Raw genomic sequence first — 25,281 nt, forward strand, 5'->3', positions numbered from 1 at the left:
AGAGGTTGGTGCAAGTATTAAATGAGCGGCATAGAAGTCGATAAGTTTATGAAAGGTCTGTAAACCTGCAGAGAAAATGCAGAGACAGGGTTCACGTGAAAGGAGTTTTCCAAATTCAAAGAGAAAATGGGAAAATCGGGAAGACATGGGGATGTGGCTGAATATGAGCACACCGGAAGAGGATGGAGAAGAATTTAATTACAATTGCATATCAGCGCATAGGTTTGTGACAAGAAATTGTGGGAAAGAGTTACAGGGTGAATAAATGGTGGAGCATAAATATTCAATGGCACACAACGTTTTGGGATCTTTGCCAGAATGGGAAAAGCAGAATGGATAACACTGACAGTAATGTATAACAATGATACGAGCGAGAAAGCATTTGGTCTCAGTTCATGAATCAATGTCAGTATGGATGTGAGTTCTGGCTCCTACCCGCCAAGGACTCACGCAGGAGAAAGGTTTTAGGACATCTAACAGCATCTCATTGCTGATCACTGCAGTTAACTGGAATTAATTGGAATGCTTAACCATGGCATTGCAATAAGTTTGGGATTCCTCAAAATTCGTATAATCTTGGATAATCACATTAGCAAGAGTAACATAGCAGAATGAGTTTTGGGAATATTTCTGTTAGTGTTTCTTTGAATAACACATTGTGAAACTGTCTCGGGACATAACTATCTCAGATCGAAAAATGTGTCATGAAACTGAGTGAATGAGTAATGTCACATGGTGAGATCCCCTGGGAAATTTTGATTACGTGCAGTTTAAAGGAAAATAATTTTTTTTAGAGAATCACAGAAAGCTACAACTAGAAACAAAATTGCCTTTTCCATGAGTTTGAGGGGAATACTGACAAAGGGAAACAGGCTAAACAGAGAAAAATGTCTGTCTGCAAACGAGCATTGATAAAAATTGGAAGGAACAATGTAAATCACTCAACAAAATGATATTCCATTAAAACAAACAAAACCTCAGCATGAAATTCCCACTCGTCCCTCACTGACGCCAAAACAGATTATAGTATATTCTGAGGCTTGGAAGATCCTCACTTTCTCCTCGCTTGGAAGATCATCAAACATTACATTAAAATCTGATGTGAGGGAGTGTTTTAGGAATAAATGTTAAAGGTTTTGCAAACCAGCAGGAGGAGGGTCGGGGGAAGTGTAATCATAGTCGGGGCATAATGACATACAGAGGAAAAGGTAGAAGTGAAGGTGCTGGAGGTGGTTTGAGTGTTACAGAGAGTCGCCAGGTCTGACGGTATTAGAAAACCAAAAGGAAATGCTGCAACTGGAGGTGCTTGCAGAGGTAGGGAGGGGAATATGTATTTTTATTTAAGCGTGTCACTGATTTTACCTGCCTTTTTTGCCCGACAGCTAATCGCCCAGAGCGCAGCTCAGTCTTGCCATATTGCTTTGGTCTGAGGTCACTGTGAGCCAGACCAGGTTAGAATGTCAGTTGCCCATTTCTAAAGGACGCAACCGAACCAGATGAGTTCTTCCTACTGATCAACAATACGTTTATGGTGGCCCCAACAGAGTCTTATTTAACCACAACATAATATCCCAACTCCTACTCTCACTGCTCTGATCAATGAAGAAACGTAACCCAAATGCCTGCTTCACTGCACTGTCCACCTGCAACGCCACTTCTAAAGAACTGTGGACCTCAATCCCGAGGTACCGTATTAACAACACGACCCCAATGCCAAAACAAAACTGCCCTAGTTCCATCCTGGTTTGCTTCACTAAAATTGATCATTTCAAATTTATCGAATTGAACTCGATCTGCCATTCTTCGTCCCACTATTCCAAAAATGCTGTTAATCCTTATGGATCACAGATAACCTTTTTCACTACCTACTATATCACCAATGTTAGTGTAACTCACAAACTGACTTCCCAGGAAACCAAAATTCTCATCCAAATCATTTATCCAAAAAACAAATACCAATGGACCCACGACACTGCTGGGCAAATGCCTCCAGTCAGCAAATCAAAACGCCTCGCACCACCTTCTGTCTCCACCTATGAAGCCAATTTTATATCCGTTTACTAGCTCCTCCTAGATGCCATCTCCTTGAGAGTTGATCTGAACTGATTGCCCAGTCCACCACATGGAACGTGAAACACAGAACACAGTACAATACAACCTTTGATCATACTCTAAGGTCAAACAAACCTGCATAGCTTTTATTTCACGATAATGTATGTGCCTATCCAAGTGTCCATTAAATGTCCCTAACGTATCTGACTCTCCTCCCACCATTGGCCGTGCAATTCAAATGCACATCACTCTGTGTAAAGAACAGAAACCTGAAATCTCTCCGAAGCCCTCCAATAGTAACCCTGTTCTGATCGTTATTTCTGCCATGGTATAAAATCGCTGAGTATTCCCTCTATATATACCTCTCATCATCATGTTCACCTGTATCAAGTGGCTCCACAACCTTCCTCGCTCCAATCAGAAAGGCCTTGGCTCCCTTGACCTTTCTTCATAACAAATACCCTGGAGTCCAGGCAGCGTCATTGTAAAGCACGTCTGTACCCACTAAAAAGCTTCCACATCCTTCCTGTAATGAAGAGACTAGAACTGAAAGAAATGTTGCAAGTCTGGTCTTACCCGGTCTCGAGAGATCTACATCAAACCCACACCATTCTGAAACTCAATCCCCCAGCTAATGAAAGCCAAACGTACCATAAGCCTTCTCAACAACCCAGTCCACCTGTGTGGCAATTTTGAGGGATCAATGCACATTAAGCCCAAGATACCTCTGTTAGTACACAACACCAAGAATTCCGCCTTGAGCTCTGCAATCTGCTTTCAAATTTGACCTTCCAAAATTAATCACTTCAAGGTTTCCAACTGTAACTGCGTTTGCCACGTCTCAGCCCAGTTCTGCATCCCATCAATGCCCCGTTGCAACCTACAATAGCCCTACAAAGTATCCACCACTTGATCCACCTTTATGTCGTCAGCAAAATGACTAACCCACTCTTCCACATCTACATCCAAGGCATTTATAAAAATCACACAGCGCAGAGGTCCCAGAGCCAGTCCCTGCACAACACAACAGGTCGTCGTGCTCCAGGCTGAATGCTTTCTGTCTGTTGCCACTCTGTCTTCTATAGGGCAGCTCATTATGTATCCAGACAGCCAAATTTCCCTGTACCCCATGCCTCCGTAATTTCTGAAATGGCAGTCAGCGTGTTTTGTAACATCCTGAAAGAATTCAAAACACAGACCCTGGGGAGATGTCTTGGGAGGAGGAGCTTACAGGGATAGACATGACTGTCGGAATTTACAGAGACAAAGGAAGGTAGTATCTACTGGAGACGTTTATGGCTTAGAGAGTTAGGGATGTCTGAAGCTGACAGAGACAGGGAGTGTTCCAGGGGTGGTTACAAACAGAAGAATGTTCGAAAGGATATCACAAGGATCACTCTTGCAGCACGGGGCAGGATTGATGTCTTGAATCCCCTATGAAGTCTCAGTAAAGACCAGTCAACAGAGGTGAGTGCATGTCCCTCACATGCTGGTGGCAATGAAGCCGATAGCATTGCGTTTCCCTGCCTAGTACTGTATCTATGCTCTGTTATGTGGGTCTGAATATAGCAGTCCACTTCAGGTGTCTATCTCGAATGATAGGAATGGCAGATGCATATGAATATCTCCACCTGTAAGTTCCCCTTCAAGTCATTCACCATTCCAACCTGGAAATATATCACTGATCCTTCAGTGCCGGGAGAAAATACCCTACTACCGACTTCATAATGACACAGTCCCTACAGCACATGGACTGCAACTGCTCAAAAAGGCACCTCAGCACCACCTCTGAAGGAGCAGTAACAGTGGGAAAATTCATATTGTTTCCAGCCAGTGGCACCCCCATCTGTGAATGAATAAGATCAAGTCTTGCTGCTCTGTTTATGTTGATCTATGTCGAGGACTATCAGCAATTTATTTGTTTGGACAACGACATACTTACACATCTTCAGCCAGGATAGGTGAGCACCATGACTGTCCGACAAGACATCTGCAACATGGATCATTTTTTCCACTTGTGAATAATAAAACACCAAAAAGATTGAAATGTCAGTTTCTTAAAAATGTCAGTACTTCATCCACCCTTGTAGTGAAATATGCAGCGTCGGATTGTTAAAGGTACATATCAGGAAGGTAGGCCATACCTACCACTGGAGTGAAAGTAAGGACTGCGACTGTTGCTGATTGCAGTCGTGCGTGTGGTGCTGAAAAGCACAGCTGGTCAGGCAACATTCGAGGAGCAGCAGAGTCGACATTTCAGGCAAAAGCCCATCATCATGAATAAGGCTGGAAACGTCTGGGGTGTCGACGTAAATAGGAGGAGTTTGGGCATGGTGGACGTTAGCTGAGAATGCGATAGTTGAATTGAGATGGGGTAATGGTGATAGGTCAGACAGGATGGTAGAGAGGAACAGGTCGTCCAGTCATGAGGTGGTCCCGAGTGGGAAGCATGGATCTGGGATAAAGTGTGGCCGAGGAAATGAGGAAACCTGTGAAATCCATATTCCTTCCGTGGGTTTGGAGAGTCCCGAGGCGAAGATGAGGCGTTCTTCCTCCAGAGGTCAGGTGATTGGGGAGTGGCGATGGCGGATTTCTGGGATCTGCATTTCCTCTGAGGAGTAGGTGTGGGAGATGAAGTGTTTAACCACGGGGCAGTGGGTTTGATTGTTGCGGGTGCTGTGGATATGTTCTCTTAAGTGCTTTGCGATTCAGAATCCTGTCTCCCCAGTGTAGAGGAGAGCGCATTTGGATCAATAGATACAGTAAATGGCATGTGCAGAAGAGCAGGTGAAACGCTGATGCTTGCCAAAGGCTCCTTTGGAACATGGACGTGATGAGGGAGAGGTTGGGCGCAGCTTTTGCAAAAACTGCGGTAGCAGGAGAAGGTGCCAGGAGGGGAGGATTGCTCGGGGCTTGGAAATAAAGAGCGGAGCCAACCGTCTTTATGGAAAGCGGCAAAAGGGTTGAGCGGGAAAAATATAAATGTTGGTGGCATCCGTTTGTAGGGGGCAGAAATGATGGACGATGTTGCGATGGATACAGAGGTTGGTGAGTTGGAAGGGAAGGACCGGGGGTTGTTTCCTTCATGCAATTGGATGGTTAGTGTTTGAGGGCAGAGCTGGAGGAAGTGGATGAGATGCGCAGGAGGGATCATCAACCACATCGGAGGGAAATTGCGGTCTTTAAAGAGGGAGTGATATAGCTCGTCAAACCACACATTTCGAAACAAAACAGATTTTATAAAAAAAACCGAATGAAGCACGAAAGAAAAGTATCAGAATATAGAATATTTTACCCGATCTAAAAACACAACCGAATCTATCGCAGCTTAATGATAAAGTTCCAAATCCCAGCCACATCCCAATAACATACCCCATTGGCAAGAATTCAAATTCAACCACAGGTCCTTAGAGCAGAGCTGTCGGAGAGAGAATCCGCATTTAAATTCTTTTCACTGCAACTTTTCTTTGGATTCCCAGCTAAAATATAAACCAAAGCAGAAGGCCCATGATCTTGAACAACTAGCAATAAACCTTCCAATTGGACACATGTTTGTAAACACCTGAAAACGGTTTCCCTGATGGTTGATTTGAGTAGTATCTGATAGCCATTAGCAAAGACCCAAACCAGACAAATTGGACCGTCTGCCTTTCAAAACCCTGTTGAAAAGTGAAAACAAGAAAAATGTAACCTTGCCCAAGGAACAGCATCAACAGATATTCGACAGGAACATCACACTCCTTGGTGGAAATCAAGTGCAGCTGGGTGATTTAAAAAAAACGCTTAGAAAATTTCTACTCCGCAAATTGGACCTTGCATGAGGCTTGGGTTTTAAATGTTACTGAACAAAGATTGTTTGTCAGATTACGCCACACATTTAACCTCAATTTCCTTGAATATCACCACAAGATATGCGGGTGATGTATGATCTCAACTTCTTCATCCCTGAAAGAAGTCCCTGTAGGTAAAGAGATACACTCATGTTCAATAAAGTTTCTTACACTCATTCCTCCTCCAGCAGTAATGGGTTGTATCGACAACAAGGTTCAAAGGAGTAAAAGCAAGACTTTTGTCGCCTTCTGTTGAGCTCATCGTCACCAGTTGTGTTCACTGGAAGGCAGAAGCTCTTTATTATCTCTGATTCATTATCGTTCTCTCCCTTACGGGCACATAGACACACTAACACAAGCGTGCTCATGCACAAACCCATACACACACACACACACACGAACGCACACACACACACACACACACACACACAAACACACACACAAACACACACACAAACACACACACACACACACAAACACAAACACAAACACACACACACACACACACACACACACACACACACACACACACACACACACACACACACGCAGAGGGCTAGCTCCAAACGGGAATCTGTTAAAGGGACAGTTCTATCACGGAGATCTGCAATCAAGTAACCCAAAGGAAACGTGGATCTTCCTCAGTTGAGGAAGTGGGTGGAACGGCATTCTGTGGGATGTCTGCTGTGAAACAGAACATTCCCAGGATGGTGACGAACGAGGACAATGCATTGGGTGTAAACTATGATTCCGCTACGAGGAATAGTGGAGCCACCACATTTTAAACGGTTCCCCCAGAATCTCTGTGCTGCCACTCTCCTGTTCATACAAAATACGTCGATCGGATTCAGAAAGTAAAGGGAATTAAGAGGCACTATTTAATGCAGTAAGCATTATTAAACATATCCTGAAATCACTGGAGCAAGAGGTTGCGGTTCCATCTGATCTGTAAGTGTCTGAATGACAGACATCGCTAGCACCATAACTCAGACGATTAAAGGGATTACGCTGTGTGTGGAGGGGGTGGGACGTTTGCCACCTTCTGTGTTGCGCCACTGATTACTTGGTGCAGCAACGATCCCAACATGCAACGATCCTAATATGCAAATACTTTGGCTTTTCATCCGCCGTTGGATGCGACGGAACAACATTTCCTTGAGGGAAACGGCTGCTGAATGTATTTTGGGAGGTGAGTAGCGAACAGTGCTCCCAATGTTTTCTACCCGATGTAGATTAGGGCCTGAGGTATCGACACTGCTTAGTCTGGTCTGCATAATATATTTGGGACCTAAAGTGTGCAGAGTGTTCCCAGTGTGTACTGTCCAACGTATATTGGGACCTGAGAAATTCACAGTACTCCCAGTGTGGTCTGCACAATGTCGATTGGGACCTGAAGAATGAAACGTGCCCCCATTGTTGTCTGTCCAATGTAGATTGGGACGTGGGGAATATACACTGCTCCGAGTGTGGTCTGCTCAAAGTTGGTTTGGACCTCAGGATTGCATATTGTTCACAGTGATGTTTTCTCCATCTACATTGGTGCATGACGATCACAGAGTGTGGCCTTCTCAATGTAGATTGGGAATTGAGGATTATGCAATACTCCCAGTGTAATCTCTCCAAGGTAGATAAAGACCTAAGAATCGTATACTGCTCCCAGTGTGCTCTACGAAATGCAGTTTGGAACTGAGTCTTACGCAGTACTCCCAATGTGGTCATTCCGATGTAGACTGGGACATAAGGTTTACAAACTTCTCCCAGTGTGGCCTGCTCAAAGTAGGTAGGGACCTCAGTATTACATAGTGCTCACAGTGTGGTTTTCTCAATGTCGATTGGTGCGTGACGATTACATAGTGCACCAAATTTGGTCTGTCCAATGTAGATTGGGACCTGAGGAGTGCACACTGCTCCTCGTGTGGTCTGCCCAAGGTCGGATGAAACCACAGAAGTGCACAATGTTCCCCTTGAGACGATCAAAGGTGGGAAAAGCGAAGAAGGGTACACAAGTATCCCAATGTGCTCGGCCCCAGTCACATGAGACTTGAGTGGATAAAAAGGGATCAGCACAAATCGAATCGTTGATGATTAAGTTCAAATGTCTCAAATGATTTGTTGTGGCAATATATGAAAGATTATTTTCATAGCGAATCAATGGAATAGATATTATGAGCAAGAGACCAAATGCTCTCCTGAAGTGGCACGAATCGTGGCAGCTTCCAAAGAGGAGAGGGCGATGGATAGCGTGATGTTGGATATTTACAGATGACGTATCTGGATGCTGAAGGCATGCCACTAATGGAGAACTGGGTCAAATCTGAGAAAGGGCAGGAGTGGAAATTGTTGAAGCATGGGATATCAGGGAGGATATTTGAGCTGACGGTAACGGAGATAAGGAGAAACTTCATCAGCCAGAGTGTACTGAGTCAATGGAATTCATTGCCACCGAAGACTGTGGAGGCCAGGTCACTGAGTAAGATATGATGTTGAAGGTGGGTACTGTGGCTTTGAGAAAGTGAACGGTGTTTTTGATTGACAGCTTACAAACACTTGTCATGCGATTGACTTCTAGTTCCAGATTGTACCGGAAAACTGAAAATATGTAGCATTTGGCTGTGAAATAAACACCTGATTTGGTTGCTATTTTGACAACAGTACACATTTAACCAATCAGGTTAAATTATGCACCCGGATAGTAAAACTCAATATTTTTTGCGTTTATTGTTTTGCCAGCATTGAAGCAATAAGACGATCCAGATTTGCAGGAACAATAAAAGACAAGCAGTTTGAAAGTCAGATAGACTAACTGCCATATGAAATACTCGTTATCAATGGTACCTTTCCATATGGAACATATTCATAGTAAAAGACAGAAGACGACCCAGCGAGAACATCCTGCCAAAGGAAGAAAGACAGCAAAGACCACAATCTCTATGGCTCTGCAATAAATTGCTGTTTGTTCCATTTCAGTGTTTTATTGGAACAGTATGTTATTATAGGTTTGGAAGCAGATAACAAGCAGGTGAAGGGTGATGGGTGTGATTAGAGTTGTGCATAGTTGGTGTGTCCCTGTTCACATTTATTTGAAAGTATACATTGTTTTTTTTAATGGTGGAATTTGGAAGTTCTATGTCACTCAAATTTTAACAGATTGCGAGGGGAAGTGAGCATTTCTGGACGATTGGATTATTTAACAAAATTTTTCACCACCATGTCATAACAGATTGGGGGCATGGGTCCGTGGCTTGGGCAGGTGTTGATAGATATAGCCTGTAGTTTGGACAGATTTGAACATATTGGGAAACGAATGATCCCAGCAGATTTAAACAATTGACGATCAGTGTCTTAGATCTTTCAATAAAACGTAGGTGAATTATTTATTTAATCTCGGTTACTTGTGATTGTTTAAGTGAAAAGTCAGCGAATTGGTTCCTAAGATCAGTGAGTTTTGAGATGATTTTTACCTCAGGTTGAAGTTCCGGATATAGTTTTGCTCGCTGAGCTGGACAGGTTCATGTTTAGACATTTTGTCAACCTCAACGTGAGCGACAAATTTTCTCAGAATTCGCTGACATCTGTGGGCACAATATGCTAAAACTGGACCGAAAATGGGAAACGAATGTGCCATTTTATCCGATGTGCACACTACCTGCAGATAACAACACGAACCAACAGGTGTCGAAAGACCCAACCCCACAATTAGCGAACAGATTAACAGCCCTACTCAAAAAAGCTTCAGAAATCTGGAGAAATAAATATGAGCGACTTAAAAAATGAAACTAAAGGATCCAGCACGACATGCTTCTATAGATTAACGAGAATTCACAAACCAGGAACCCCCATCAGACCTGGAACACAATTTACAGATTGGCCAAGGAGCTACACCAAAGACTAAAACACTTAGTAGAAGACTCACACCACTCCATCCATTCCACCCAAGAATTCTTGAAGACAACCAAAGACAAGAACATGGAAGAGAATGAAATAATGGTCTGCTTTGATGTAATTGCCGTGTTCACATCACTCAACATCAACCGGGCCAAGGAAAAGCTGCCTGCACCATTAGAAGACCCGAAGACACATACACCAAACTCCACCAACTTCATCAGCAAGGACAGTATCGGTATGCTAGTGGACCTATGCCTTACCACCGACTTCACCTTCAACAACAGAAACTTCAGACAAACCAACAGAACACCCATGGGATATCCGACATCAGGGTTCTTAGCAGGGACAGTGATGCAGAGAGTCGAACAAGTTACTCTTCCTACCATCCAACTCAAGCTTAGGGTGCGCCAGTGGATGACGCCATTGCCATCACTAAACGAAACAAATTAGAGGAAACCTTCAAGACCATCAATATTACTCTTACTGGCATATAATGCACTATAGAGGGGGATAACAACACCAAACTGCTTTTCCAAGACGTGCTAATAGAGCGAAAAGCCAATGGGGAAATTCAAACCACATCGACAGGAAAACAACACATACAGAACAAATATTGAACACAGAAGCAATCACCTCAACATCCATAAAAGAAGCTGCATCAGAACATTATTCCTACGAGCCACCACACCCTGCCGCACAGAGGAACTACGCAGAGCAGAGGGAATTTCCCTATACAGTGTATTTAAAAAGAAGAGGTACCCAATAAACACGATTCACTGACTTCTCAGCAACAAACGCAAACAAGTAGGCCAAATACGTCCAGAAACCGATGACACAGTCCCCTCCAAGAAAGACATGTTGGAAATGACTTCGAGACTACTCAGACGCCTTGGCGTCATGTTAGCCCACAAACCCACCAGCACAATAAAACAGTCGCTGATGAACTTGAAAGACCCCATACAAACAACAAACAAAACTAAGGTCCTTTACAAAATACCATGCAACGACTGTAACAAACACTACATTGTCCAAGCAGGGAGAAAACTGACCACCACGATTCATAGACATCAACGAGCAGAAAACGACATGACCCTCTTCACTAGTATCCTTACATGCAGATGAGGAAGTACACCACATTGACTGGGTCAACTCATCCATCCTAAGACAAGCCCAAACAGAGAGTCGCACGAAAATTACGAGAAGCATGCGATTCCAAAAGGATCTCTCTCAACAAACGTATTGCTTTGGACCCCATTTACCACTCTCTGAGAAAAAGAACAGGAAAGGATATCACTACAAGAAATGACATCGCCACAGGAAATGACATCACCAACACAAAGTAACACAAACATTTAAATAAAATGCAGAAATTATCAACATTGTTTTGTCCAGAGGCACACTGAAGATGTTACGTCTTATGGAAACAAAGCACCTGAACATGGGATAACGAGCAAGCGTAACTCCGGGTTTGAACATTACCGAAGGGAGTCTTAGGTTTGAAGCCACGTCTCACTCACGGCCTGGGAAATGAATATTTAAGGCTACACGTGTTATCGTAAGGACAGACTGATGGGCAGTAGTGGTGGGATGGCCATGTTAGTCAGGGAAGATATCCAGTTCCTTGTGCGGGGGGACCTAGAATTAGGTGATGTAGAGTCACTATGGATAGAGCTGAGAAATTCTAAGGAAAAAAAGAACCTCTTGGGAGTTACCTTCAGGCCCCCAAACAGTAGTCTGGATGTTGGGTGTAAGTTGAATCACGAGCTGAAATTGTCGGTCGCAAATATGTTACTACAATTGTTATGGGCAATTTCAACATGCAGGTTGACTGGGAGAATCACGATGGATTGAACCTCAAGAAAGAGACTTCTTGGAGTGCCTCAGAGATGGACTCTTAGTACAGGTGGTGCTGGAGCCTACCATGGAGAAGGCAATTATGAATCTGGTGTGGTGCAACGAACCAGAATTGATCGGGGACCACGAAGTGAAGGAGCCATTGGGAAGTAGTCACCATAATGCAATAAGCTACAATCTGCAATTTGAGAGGGAGAGGGTACATTCGTATGTGGCAATATTTCTATTGATTAAAGGAAACTATGGAGCTATGAGGGAGGAGCTGGCCAACATTCAATGACGCAATACTTTAGCAGGGATTACAGTGGAGGAAGAATGGCAGATATTTCTGTGTATAATGCTGAAGATGCAGGATCAGTTCATACCAAAAAGGAAGAAAGATCCTAGGAGGAGGCATGGCTGGCCGTGGCTGACTTGGGAAGTTAAGAAAGATAGTAAGTTAAAAGAGAAAAAGTATAACATGGTCAAGATAAGTGGGAAAACGGAGGACTGGGAAGCTTTGCAAGAACAACAGAGGATTACTAAGAAGGAATATGCAGAGAAAAAAAATGAGATACGAAGGTAAACTGGCCAAAAATATAAAAGAAGGTTAGTAAAAGCGGTTGTAGGTATGTGAAAGGCAACAAAATGGTTAATACTAAAATTGGGCCCATGAAGACAGAAACAGGGGAATATATTCCGTGGAACAAAGAAATGGCAGAAGAATTGAATTGGTACTTCAGATCTGTGTTCACTGGGGAATATACAAGCTATCTCCCTGAGGTAACAGTGGCTGAAGGACCTTAACTTAAGGGAATTTATATTTGCCAGGAATTTGTATTGGAGAGACTGTTAGGTCTGAAGGTTGATAAGTCCATGGGGCCTGATGCTGTACATCCCAGGGTACTGTAGGACGTGGCTCGAGACATCGTGGATACGTTGGTGGTTATTATCCAGAGTTTGATAGATTCGGGATCAGTTCCTGCGAATTGGAAGGTGGCTAATGTTGTGCCATTTTTTAACAAAGGTGGGAGAGAGAAAGCAGGAAATTATAGACCAGTTAGTCTGATTTCAGTGGTGGGAAAGATGCTGCACTCCATTATAAAGTATGAAATTACAGCACATCTGGATAATAGTAACAGGATAGGTCAGAGTCAGCATGGATTTATGAAGGGGAAATCATGCTTAACTCATCTTCTGGATTTTTGTTTGAGGATGTAACTCTGAAGATGGACGAGGGCGATCCAGTTGATGTAGTGCACCTGGACTTTCAGAAAGCTTTTGTTCAAGTCCCACATAGGACGTTAGTGAGCAAAATTAGGGCGCATTGTGTTGGGGGCAAAGTACTAACTTGGATTGAAAGTTGGTTGGCTGACAGGAAACGAAGAGTAGTGATAAACGGCTCCATTTCGGAATGGCAGGCAGGGAACAGTAGGGTACAGCAGGGATCAGTGATGGAACCGCAGCTTTTTACAATTTATATTAATTATATAGAAGATGGTATTAGTAAAAAGTTCAGCACATTTGCTGATGATACTAAGCTGGGTCGCAATGTGAAATGTGAGGAGATTACAGCGCGACCTGGACAGGTTCGGTGAGTGGTCAGATGCATGCAGATGCAGTTTAATTTAGATAAATGTACGGTTATCCACTTTGGTGGCAAAAGCAGGAAGGCAGATTACTTCCTAAATGGTATCAATTTAGAAGAAGGAGCAGTGCAAAGAGATCTGGGTGTTCTTGTGCACCAGTCAATGAAGGTGAGCATGCAGGTACAGCAGGTAGTGAAGAAGGCAAATAGCATGCTGGCCTTCATAACAAGAGTGATTGAGTATAGAAGCAAAGAGGTTCTTCTGCAGCTGTACATGACCCTGGTGAGACCACACCTGGAGTATTGTGTGCAGGTCTGGCCTCCAAATTTGAGGAAACACATTCCGGCTATCGAGGGAGTGCAGCGTAGGTTCACGAGGTCAATTCTTGAAATGGCGGGACGACCATACGCTGAAAGACTGGAGAGACTGGGCTTGTATACCCTTGAGTTTAGAAGACTGAGAGGGGATCTGATTGAGAGATTTTAGATAATGAAAGGATTTGACACTCTGGACGCAGGAAACATCTTTCCGCTGTTGGGTGCATGCCGAACCAGAGGACACAGCATAAAAATATGGGGTAGACCATTTTGGACAGAGATGAGGAGAAACGTCTTCACCCAGAAAGTGGTGGCTGTGTGGAATGCTCTGCCCCAGAGGGAAATGGAAGCCCAGTCTCTGGATTCATTTAAGAGAGAGTTGGATAGAACTCTCAAGGATAGTGGAATCAAGGGTTGTGGAGATAAGGCAGGAACAGGATACTGATTAAGAATGATCAGCCATGATCATATGGACAGGTGGTGCCGGCCCGAAGCACAGAATAGCCTTCTCCTGCACTTATTGTCTGTTGACTGTTGTCTACTGTCTATTGTCTACTGTCTACTAAAACCCAATCAAGTTTGAATTAGTTGTTTAGTCAATGACGAACCAAGATGACGATCCGGTGTTGAACATATAAAAAAGCATCCAGTTTGGCAGTCAGACAGAGCAACTGCCATTTGAAACACATCCTATCAAAGGTACCTTTCCATATGAAACATATTCGCATTAAGACAGCCCATGGATATGTCAGCTGAAGGAAGAAAGGCACCAAAGACGACACTTGCTGTATGGATTCCAATTAAGTTGATATAATTTTAATCATTGTTTTATTGGATCAGTATAATGGTACAGAGTCAGAGGCAAATAATAAACAATTAAGAGAGGGGCTTAGAGTTGTGTATAGTTGTTGTTTAATATTCACTTTTATAGATAAACATTAAATTATGATTATTCTCATTAAATAGTGGAACTTGGAAGTTCCCTGTCACTCATTTTTTTTTAAAATACGAGGTGAGCTGAGTTTTCTGGGTGTTTGTTTTAAGTAACGGAAGTGTTCAAGGTGCGTCATAATAGTATATGTAACATTGAGATACATAGTTACTTGAGTATTAAGGGGACTTAAAGAAAGCAGGTGCAAGGAGGTGTAAACATATGAGCCATGATTGAATGCAGGAGCGACTCGACGTGCTTAATGGCATAAATTCTGCTCACACGTCGTAGGATCCGATGGTCTGGAAGGGAGAGAGAACATTGGAGGATATGAAAGTATATCACCCACGATGGTGCTGCATTTGCACAAGGGTCAGGACCTGAATGGCGTCTTCATTTTCCCAGGAAGGTCCGACCAGTATTGCACGGTGAGATAAATTCATGCCCCAGAAGATCAAGCAAGGGCACAACACCAGCAGCAATTAAAGTCAGTACCAACACCAGTGCCAGGTACCCAAAGCGAAAAGGTCTCATTCATTCCTCTTCCTCTCACAGACACAGTGACCTGCTGGAGAACAGAAGGTCATTGTTAATGGGCAGAACATACTGTGGTTTCTAACAACCTCAGGCTCATTGACTTTAGCCCAACGTTGGAACATTTAATAGGACAGTTCACTCACTAAGAGCAGCAGTAACTTGGACCAGGGGCTGAACATGAGCTCCCACTCTGTTCTTTAATACTATCACACTCGTAGCTAAGAATGAATCAGATTTCAGGCAGAATTGTGGCTTGATCCACTTCCTTTTGTTTGTGTTCAATGTATCATCACATTTCTCACTAGTGCTGCTATATTGGATTGAGCAATAACGTTCAAAGGCGTGAAGCGATTTAAATGCAGAAGAACTTTAGCCATTCGGTGCAAAATGTCACTGTTGGTTGTTTGTTTGAGAACTGAAAGTGCCAGCAGTGGAATGATCAGTCAAATATTTCCCTTAAATAAAATAAACTCATATCCAATGTGAAAGTTTGCTGTGAATCTCCACCACGTCAATTAGTAAACAGTTAGGTTCCTCTGTTCACTGAGAAGTGACTGTTGACAGAAAAGCCTCATCTTTGACTCCAGCTACATTTGGTATTCGTGAAATGTCTTTATAATGAGCACAGCGTTGATACAATCTTCAATTTTGAACTGTGATTATTAACTACAGTGTAGTCACTCATCTGTAATAAAGACCCTTGGTGTTACAGTCACCACACCATGACTCTGAAAGACTGTATAGAGAAAGATGAAATCACTGCTTTTGCTTCTCATCGTCCAGGTGCTTGTCGAACCCATCACTGCAGATGGAGAATTGAGACCATGGTTCTTCCTTCCCGGTTCGTACATTTCGATGTAACCGAATTGTAGCACCATCAGCTCCTCAAGTGTTTGCTGATTTGCATTGGAACTTGACTTTTTTTTTTGTCTTCTTTCAATCAGCCCAGATTCTCATACCTCCCTGCTCTGAAATGAAGTAACGGTCTCATTTTGGATAATTTTCGAAGAACTTTTCGGTTTAATTGTTTACCCACAAAAACTCTCCCACAAGGAGATGCCCTTAGCTGCACTGTTTGCACGTTGAATAGAGAAACGTTTTCAAATGTCTCTTTGAGCCGCCCCGCCACCGATCTCTGGATTATCCTTCATTATCGACACCATTTCTTGATATTCATGCCACTCTAATTGTGAAACTCAAACTCATTTTATGCTGATGAATCCAAGAGATCAGACAGTATGTTTTTTTTCGTATTTTATTCAGCTGCCTGAGCACAGAGCTGTGGAATGCGCTCCGTATAAATGCAATCAATTGCCTCAAAGATTCCTTGAAATCAATCATGTTTCAATTTTTTTTCTGGTAACGTACTCGTATTTGTCCTTCTGTTTTTTTTTTCTTTTCAGAGGAAAGAAAAGACTGTGCACAGAGCTGATCGACATTTCCGTTGGTTAACCCATGTTGGAATAACCGAGGAGAGTTCTGATCTCTGTATCATTCAGTGTGACACTACTTCGAACGTTGTGCGTAGTGATGCCTGCGATTTCCCTTGGTAATACAAATGGATAACACTTTAAACCGTTATAGACTCCTTATCCCTTAGTTACACGACACTGAGAGCACTGTGCACAAAGATGGACTAGATGTCCCTTCGTTTAGCCACAGTGGAAACAATGCGTACTTCCCTTACTTCCCTTACTTAGTCCTAACTGGAAGCACTGTGCACCGTCCTTCACGTCATATCCCTTAGTTAGACTATACTTTGTTCACTGAACACAGATAGTGTCTCAATCTCCCTCAGTAAGATCAGACTGTATATAGTTTTTGACGCCACATTTTTCAGTTCGACGACAGTGGGAGCACATTGCACAGTCCTTGTCTCAATATGTCTCAGTGAAAACATTGTTTTCATAGAACCCCTGCTGTTTGGAAATAGACCCTTCGACCCAAGACGTCCACGCCCCTCCGCCATATACTAACACACCGAGACCCATTGGGAAGGTGCAGACAGTTCTTGTCTCTATCTCCCTTGATACGACATCACTGAGAGCACTGGGCTGTGTTCTCGTCTTTATATCCCTTGATAAGCCCACATTGGGAGTACTGGGAGTTCTGGCGTCCTTTTCCTTGACTGGATCACACTGGCAGTACTGGATACATTTATGCTCGCCATGTTTCCTGGTTTGATGACACGCAGAAGGTAAATTGTTCCGGCTGGAGACATCAGTTAAGTATATCTTTCTGTTTTACAGGTTTCTTCAACTCTTGCGCACTCCAGAGAGGAACTTGCAAGCAATCCCCTTGTCTTCCACAAGACCTGCGTTACAGTGGGATTTGTGAAATTGGGTTATACTGCTGCAAGAGAGAATTGATGTACAGTAAATAAATCTGAAGTGAGACCCGTCTGAGGCACCAAATGATGCAAGCTGTTACTTCTGTAAACCCGACTGTGTTCCATTGTGTGGATACAATGACCCTGACTTAGTGCTTTGTAAATCGTATCAATAAAATTCGTTGCAATGTCCGTTGGATAAACCCGATTCTTTCGTTCATATGATCGGAGAGAGAGGAGGTCACAAAAACACAGGCAGAATCTTTCATATCTTGCCATTCCAACTGTGTCATCCTCATCTGTCGGCCTTGTCCTCCACAATGTAAAACAACAGGAATAAACTGTTGGAGAAGATTCAACAATCGATTCTATTCTGGCTTTCGAATTTGAACCGCTTTCAGTGTGAAGGCCTCGGGTTCTCCAATGACTAGTTGAATTGATCGAGGTTTGCTCGCCAAATGTTGCCTGCTGTTCGTGGCGATAGAACCAGCAGAAAGGGAAATAATGTCCTTGCCTTCCTTCTTACAAATCTTCCTGCCTCGCATACATCTGTCCACACCACCATTGTTAGAACTGAAGACCACACAGTCCTGGTGAAGATGAAATATTACCGCCCCACTGAGGATACAGTTCTTTTATTGGATACAGTCATTGTGCCAAATGCAGCATAATATGGACAGATCTGGAATCTCCGATCTGGGCAGCTATGTGGCGCCAGTGGAGTTCAATTTAATAACAATCTCTTAAAACACGGCATAGTATGTTCCTGATGCGTAATCCCCTGAGGTCTTCACCTGAAAGATCCATGCAATTCATCTGACCTTGGACTTGTGAAGAGATCGTCAAGGAGATTTGGTGCATCTGTTGAATTCATCATGCACGTGGCACGCATTGTTGCTCTGAACGTCCGTGGTGTGGGAGCAGACCTTTTTTAAATGTGTCCCTGAAGCATTAACTCTGTTTTCATAGAAACCCTACAATGTGGAAAAAAACAATTAGACCCACCGAACACACACCAAAAGTCTGATCAGTATCCCATTCCAAAACAATCCATTAGCCTACGAAGTACATTTCCCATGACTAATGCAGTAACCTACATGACTCTACAATGGATAAGCAATTTAGCATGGCCAATTCACCTAACTTGCGCATCTTTTACTGTGGAAGGAAACTAGAGCACCGGAATGAAACCACTCATAATTGGGACTTCTATGTATTCGAAGAGTCGCAGAGATGTAAAGCATGGAAGCAGACCCTTCGGTCCAAACTGTCCATGCCGACCAGTTATATGTGCTGCCAGAACTGCTGAGGTTCTCCAGAAATTTCCCATTTTGTTAATCTCTGAGCCACGAGGCCCGTTTTCAAATTCTACTGATATTGAGATGAGTCCCACCGAATCGAGCTGATAGACGAACACTGTGCAATCGATAAAGAAATGGCAGTCTCTCCTCCCACAATCCCACGCCATTGTGAAATGCATCTATCTCTGAGCTTGATTGTTGTGGTCAACAGTGAAGATTCGAACTTCTCCAGCGGCAGGAAATGAAATATTCTCCAGTCCAAAGGCTGAGCTTAATGGTAATATGACTCTGCATGTCCATTTTACCTTCCCTCCCAGCCAGAAGGGAGAAGCTTCTTTGAGGCCGCAGGAGAGAAAGGCCAATTTGCTTACTCTCAGCTATGAAGCTCTGACGACAAAGATACATACAGCTCGACGTGTCTCACATTATGCTTTTCTGTGCCCATTCAAAAATGTGGGACCCCATCAAGAGCCATCAGTCACTCACTGACCAACGCCTAAACTCTGAGATCAACGACTCCAATGCGTTGGTCATCGAGAACTGAAAGATAATTCCCTTCCATGTCCTTTCATTCAATTTGGCACAACCCAACCAATGTGTGTTCAAGCAGATTTCACTTAATTTATACATTTGAAAACTAGCTTCAAACCTCCACTTTGGGTTGTCCTATCGGATGGAGCAAGGGATTACTGGAAGGGTTTGCTCCAATAGATACCACTTATAGTGTCTGGCCATAGAAACCAAACGAGGCAACCTTGACCATGGATGTTCAATTTGCATCACCGGAGTCAATCCTGCTCCTTTGATGATTTTCCGTATTTCATTCAGCTGGCATTTAACATTTAAACACAGAATGACATCAGTGCAACAGATCTTGCACATCACTACAGGATGTTGATTTTTTGATCTTGCTGTGCATTTATTTCTTCCACTGCTTCAACAGTGTCACATCGGCAATTTATTGCTGCTCCAAGTCACAGGAAGAAAGCTCCACCCTTCATTTCCTTGTAGTCTGTCTTCTCATTTCTCCTGACCTCCCTGTTCATGCATTCACCATCTGTTTGCATCTCTCTTTCTCTCCCAAACTATCGCTATCTCCCTCCATACCTATCCGTACACCTGCTCACAGACTTCTCCGTGAATCTCTCTGCATCTCTCTTTCCTCCCCGTTCCACATTCTTTTCCTGTCTTTTTTGTCATTGTATCTCTCTTTCTCTATCCTGAAGATACATGCGTTGATTTTCTCTGCGTTTTACATTTTTACCTCCTGCTGTCTCTCAAAATCTCTCTCTCTCTTTCTGTTTCCTTGATGGATCAAAATGCTTTAGATGCTGAAATACAGTCAAGAGTCATAGTGTTGTACAGCATGGAAACCGACACTTCGGTCCACCACTTCCATGCCGATCAGATATCCCAATCCAATCTTACACAACCTGCCATCACCCGGCCCATATCAATAGAAACCCTTCCTAGTCATATGTCCATCCACGTTCATTTTAAATGTTTCAAGTGTACGAGCCACCACCACTTCCTCTGGCAGCTCATTCGAGATATAGATATGCCCTCTGCTTGAAAATGTTGTGCCTTAGATTCTTTTACCCTTTTCCTCTTTCAACCTTAACCTACACCCTCCAGTTCTAGACTCCCCCACCCCAGGTAAATGGATATTTGCCATATCTGTACTCCTCGTGATTTTGTAAACTTCTATATGCATCCGACATTTCAGGGAAAACTGCTCCAGCCCATTCAACCCCTCCCCATAGAACAAAAACCTCCAACCCTGGCAGCATCTTCATACGTCTTTTCTGAACCTTTTCAACTTCCACAAATTCCTCGCCATAGGATGGAGAGCAGAATTGATAGCAATATTCCAAACGAGACCGAAACAATGTCCTTGAATTAGGCAACATGACCTCCCAACTCCTGTATTCAATACTCTGACCAATAAAGCAAAGCATACAAAACGCCTTCTTCATCATCCTATCTACCTGCGAGTCCACTTTCAATGAGCTTTGATCCTGCACTGCAAGATCTCTATACTCAGTAACATTTTCTAGGACCTTACCATTAAGTATATCAATCCTGCTAAGTTGTGCTTTCCTAAAATGGAGTACCTCGCATTTATCTCAGTAAAATTCCATCTGCCAATTAACAGCCCGTTGGCCCATTTGAGTTAGATCCCTTTTTAATCTGAGGTAACCTTCTTCACTGTCCACTACATCTTCAATTTTGGTTTCATCTGCAAATTTACTAACGATGCTTCTGATACTTACATCCAAATCATTTACGTAAATGACGAAGTGTAGTGAACCCAGCACCGATTCCTGTGGTACGCCACTAGTGACAGACCTCCAGTTTGAAAAACACAAATCCACTAACACTCTCAGTCTTCCACCTTTGAGCCAGTTATTTATCCATTTATTCCAAGAGATGTAATCTTGCTAACCAATCTCCCATGTGGAACCTGGTCGAACGTCTGACTGAAGTACTTAGATATCACATCTAATGCTCTCGCCTCATCAATCCTCCTTGTTACTTTTTCAAAAGACTCGATTAAGTTTGTGTGACATGGATTCCCATGCTCAAATTTGTGTTGACTATGACTCCTTGCCTTTCCAAATACTTGTGCATCCTCTCTCTCATGATTCCCTCAAGCAACTTGCTCACCTTCGACGTCACGCTCATTGATCTACAGTTTTCTGGCCTGTCCATACCAACTTTCGTAAAGAGTGGAACCGAGTTCGCCAAACTTCAGCTTTTCGCCACTCCACCTGTTATGATCAATGCTGTGAATATCTCATCAAGCGGCCCAGCAATCACTTCCCTATCTCTCCGCAGAGTTCCAGCTTGCACCTGATATGGTGTTGAGGATCTATCGATATTTTTGCGTTTCAAGGCATCCAGCAATTCGTCGTCTGGAAAAGACATTTTTCAAGATGTCATCTTCCATTTACCTATATACTATATCTCCCATATCCTTTTCCACAGCAAACATTGATGCAAAATACTCGTTTAGTGTCTCCTTCATCCTCTCCGTCTCCACACAAATGCCGCCTTGCAGATCATTGAGGGGCTGCATTCTCTAAACAGTTACCCTTCTGTAAATGATTCTTTTATTTTATTCGCTTGTGGATCTGGCATTTAACGCCATTCCTAATTTACGCTTAAGAAGGTAGCTTTAGTTCCTTCGTGAAATGCTATGTTCCATGTAGAGTAGGTAGAGTCCACTGTGCCAGTCCGGAGGGAATTCCAAACTTTTGACTCAGCAGTTATGAAGAAACGGCGATAAATTTCCATGTCAGGACAGCGAGTGGCTTGGAAAGGAACGTGCATGGTGTGGTGTTCCCATACATTGGTTACTTTGTCCTTCGAGATGGAAGTCGTCATTTCTTTGGAAAGTGCTGCCTGAAGATCTTTTGAGAATGTAATCCTTTTTACAGTTGATATACATGACTGCTACTGTGCCTTTCAAGCGGAGGAAGGGTGTACCTGTAGATGGGTTCCCGAAACATTCGTCCGGTTTTCGTCTCGCAACTGGTGCCAGACCTGCAGAGTTATCCAACAACTTCATTTTTCAGTTTGAAGAATGTTTGTTGAATGTGGTAAAAACAATTATTGCAAATGGTGGAAACCAGATTCTGGAGAAGTGTCGTGCTGGAAAAGCACAGCAGTTCGGACAGCATCCGAGGTGCAGGAAAATCGACGTTTCGGGCAAAACCTCTTCATCAGGAATACAGGTAGAGTGCCTGAAGGGTGGAAAGATAAATGAGAGGAGGGTTGAATGTTGGGTCAGCCAGGCGGACTGATATACTTGTGATAATGTTGACTCTCTGGAGTATTGTTTGAGTTGCACTCATTCAGATCTTTAGAGAGTATTTCATTACTATCCGGACTTTTGATTATCGATGGTAGAACGGCATTAGGAAGTGATTCACGAGGTGAATTAATAGCTGCAAGATTCCCTTTTCGTGGCTCTACTGATCTGATGACTCCAGTTCAATTTCTATTCAATGGTAATCCCCTAGGTTTTAATCTGGAGGGAATTCAATGTTGGTAATGCCATTGAATATCAACGGGCTAGGGTTAGTTTCACTCTCAATGGAAAACCCCAACATGCTGTCGGGTGGGCAGCATTCTGTGACAGTGACATCACTGAACTTCAAAGAACAATGATTCGCTTCACTTTCAGTGATAATCATCAGCATGTTAATCGTCAAGGAATTGGATAATTCGATGATGGTAATCCCATTGAATGACATGAGGCAATAAGGCGATTTACTCTCAATGGTAACCCCAGGATGTGGATAGATGGGTTGAGGGGGCTGGGCAGAATCAGGGATGGTAACCCCATTGACTATCAAACGATAATGATTCTACAGTGTCTTATTAACTTGGCCATTGCCTGGCAATTGTATGACACAATGGTCCCCTGCCAGTTTTCAGCACAGAGTACTCGTGTAACAGTCATTGCCGGTTTCGGTAAATATTTACCCCAGAAGAGAAATTGTCCTGCTGTCAATCACGATTCTGTACGACACCCTTCAGTGAAGCTCAAAAGGGTGTGCTGGTGCTGAGTATGCACCAATCACTAATTGTCTATTTATGGGAACAGTGCATCAGCGGTGGATATTGACTGTTCATTCGCTCTTGATAAGATACTGCGTTCAATATCATAGATTCATAGAATCACAGCGTCATAGAGATGCACAGCATGGAAGCATTTCCTTCGGTTCAAATCTTCCTCTGGCAGCACATTCCAAACATGCAGCAACTCCATGTGAAAAAGGTCCCTGTTAAATGTTATTACTCTCACGTTAAACATATGCCCGCTTGTTTGGACACCCCATTCTTGAGATAAGGCGTTGTCTATTCACCCTATCCGTGCCACTCATGATTTTACAAAAGTGTTTAAGTTCATCCCTCAGCTCCTGACACACCAGGAAAAATTGCCCGAGCCGTTTTAAACTCGCCCTCGACCTCAAACACTCCAATCCTAGCAACTTCCTTGTAAATCTTTTCGGAACCCTTTAAGATTCACAACATTCCTCCGATAATAAGCAGAACGGAATTGCACACTATCTTCCAAAAGTGACCGAGACAATGGCTTGCTCAACCATAACATGATCTGCCAACTGTTATACTCTATGCAGCGATGCAGGAATTCCAAACACAGCCCTTACTATTCTATCTATCTGAAATTGCACTCCCAAGGTTCAATCTATTACTTGATGTGAAACGTTATGTGCCCGCATGGCAAGAAAAAGCAGAAATGCACGTACATATCCTCACACAGACATAGAATACGCTCACACCCTAAGCCTACACAGAGTACAGATTGAAAACATGAGAGAAAATTGAAGATGGAGGCGAAGGAATGAGGAGACAAAACTGGATAAATCAAGGAATATAGCGAATACAGAAGGAGGGATGTTATATATTTGGTGAGAGGAGGGGATAGAGGGAATTGAGAAACGTGATGGAGAACAGCAACGATTTGAAATAAAAAGGACAGCATGGAGAGTGAAAGGGTGAGGAAAATGAAGAACACGGGATTACGAGAGAAAGAGAGACTACTGTAAAAAGGAAAGGCGAACAGAAAACTTGTTTTCTAAGAAAGACCAAGGGCATCCCAGAATTCTAAGCAACAAAACTATTTACAAATCACGTTGACTGCTCATGGCAAACAATTTGCACACAGAAAGCTCACACAAACAGCCGAATTGTAATATGTACTCATCTTGCTACTGACTGGCTAACTACTGCTGCCAAGGTCACAGTGAGAGATCTGTGACTGCATCACTAGGCGTCGGCCAATCCGTAACAAAAAGGAAATTGTGTGGGTAGCTGTAAATTTTGTCACACGGTGAGCTGAAAGTTTCGCTGCAATGCAGAATGATTCTGATTTCGTTCAGTGAATGCAACAAAGTGGACTGTTTCATTCATATGACCACGTGAGGAACCCAATCCGCAGACGCCCTGTGGAACAATACATTATAGAACATAGAACATAGAATAGTACAGCACAGAACAGGCCCTTCAGCTCCCGATGTTGTGCCAACACATTGATCCTCATGTGTGCACCCTCAAATTCCTGTGACCATATGCATGTTCAGCAGTCTCTTAAATGTCCCCAATGACCTAACTTCCACATCAGCTGCTGACAACGCATTCCATGCTCTCACAACTCTCTGTGTAAAGAATCCGCCTCTGACTTCCCCTCTATACTTTCCTCCAACCAGCATAAAACTATGTCCCCTCCTGTGTGCCATTTCTGCCCTGAGAAATTGTCTCTGGCTATCAACACTATCTATGCCTCTCATTATCTTGCATACCTCAATTAGGTCCCCTCTCCTCCCCCTTTTCGCCCGAGCTCAGTCTACCTCTCTTCATAAGATAAGCCCTCCAGTCCAGGCAGCATTGTGGTAAACCTCCTCTGAACCCTTTCCAAAGCATCCACATCTTTCCGATAATTGGGCGACCAGAACTGGACGAAGTATTCCAAGTGCGGTCTAATCAAAGATTTATAGCACTGCAACAGCATCTCACGACTCTTAAACTCAATCCCCCTGTTAATGAAAGCCAAAACACCATATGCTTTCTTAACAACCCTGTCCACTTGGGTGGCCATTTTAAGGGATCTATGTACCTGCACACCACGATCCCTCTGTTCCTCCACA

The sequence above is a fragment of the Chiloscyllium punctatum genome, chromosome 51 (genome assembly GCF_047496795.1).
Source record: "Chiloscyllium punctatum isolate Juve2018m chromosome 51, sChiPun1.3, whole genome shotgun sequence".
Classification (NCBI taxonomy): Eukaryota; Metazoa; Chordata; class Chondrichthyes; order Orectolobiformes; family Hemiscylliidae; genus Chiloscyllium; species Chiloscyllium punctatum.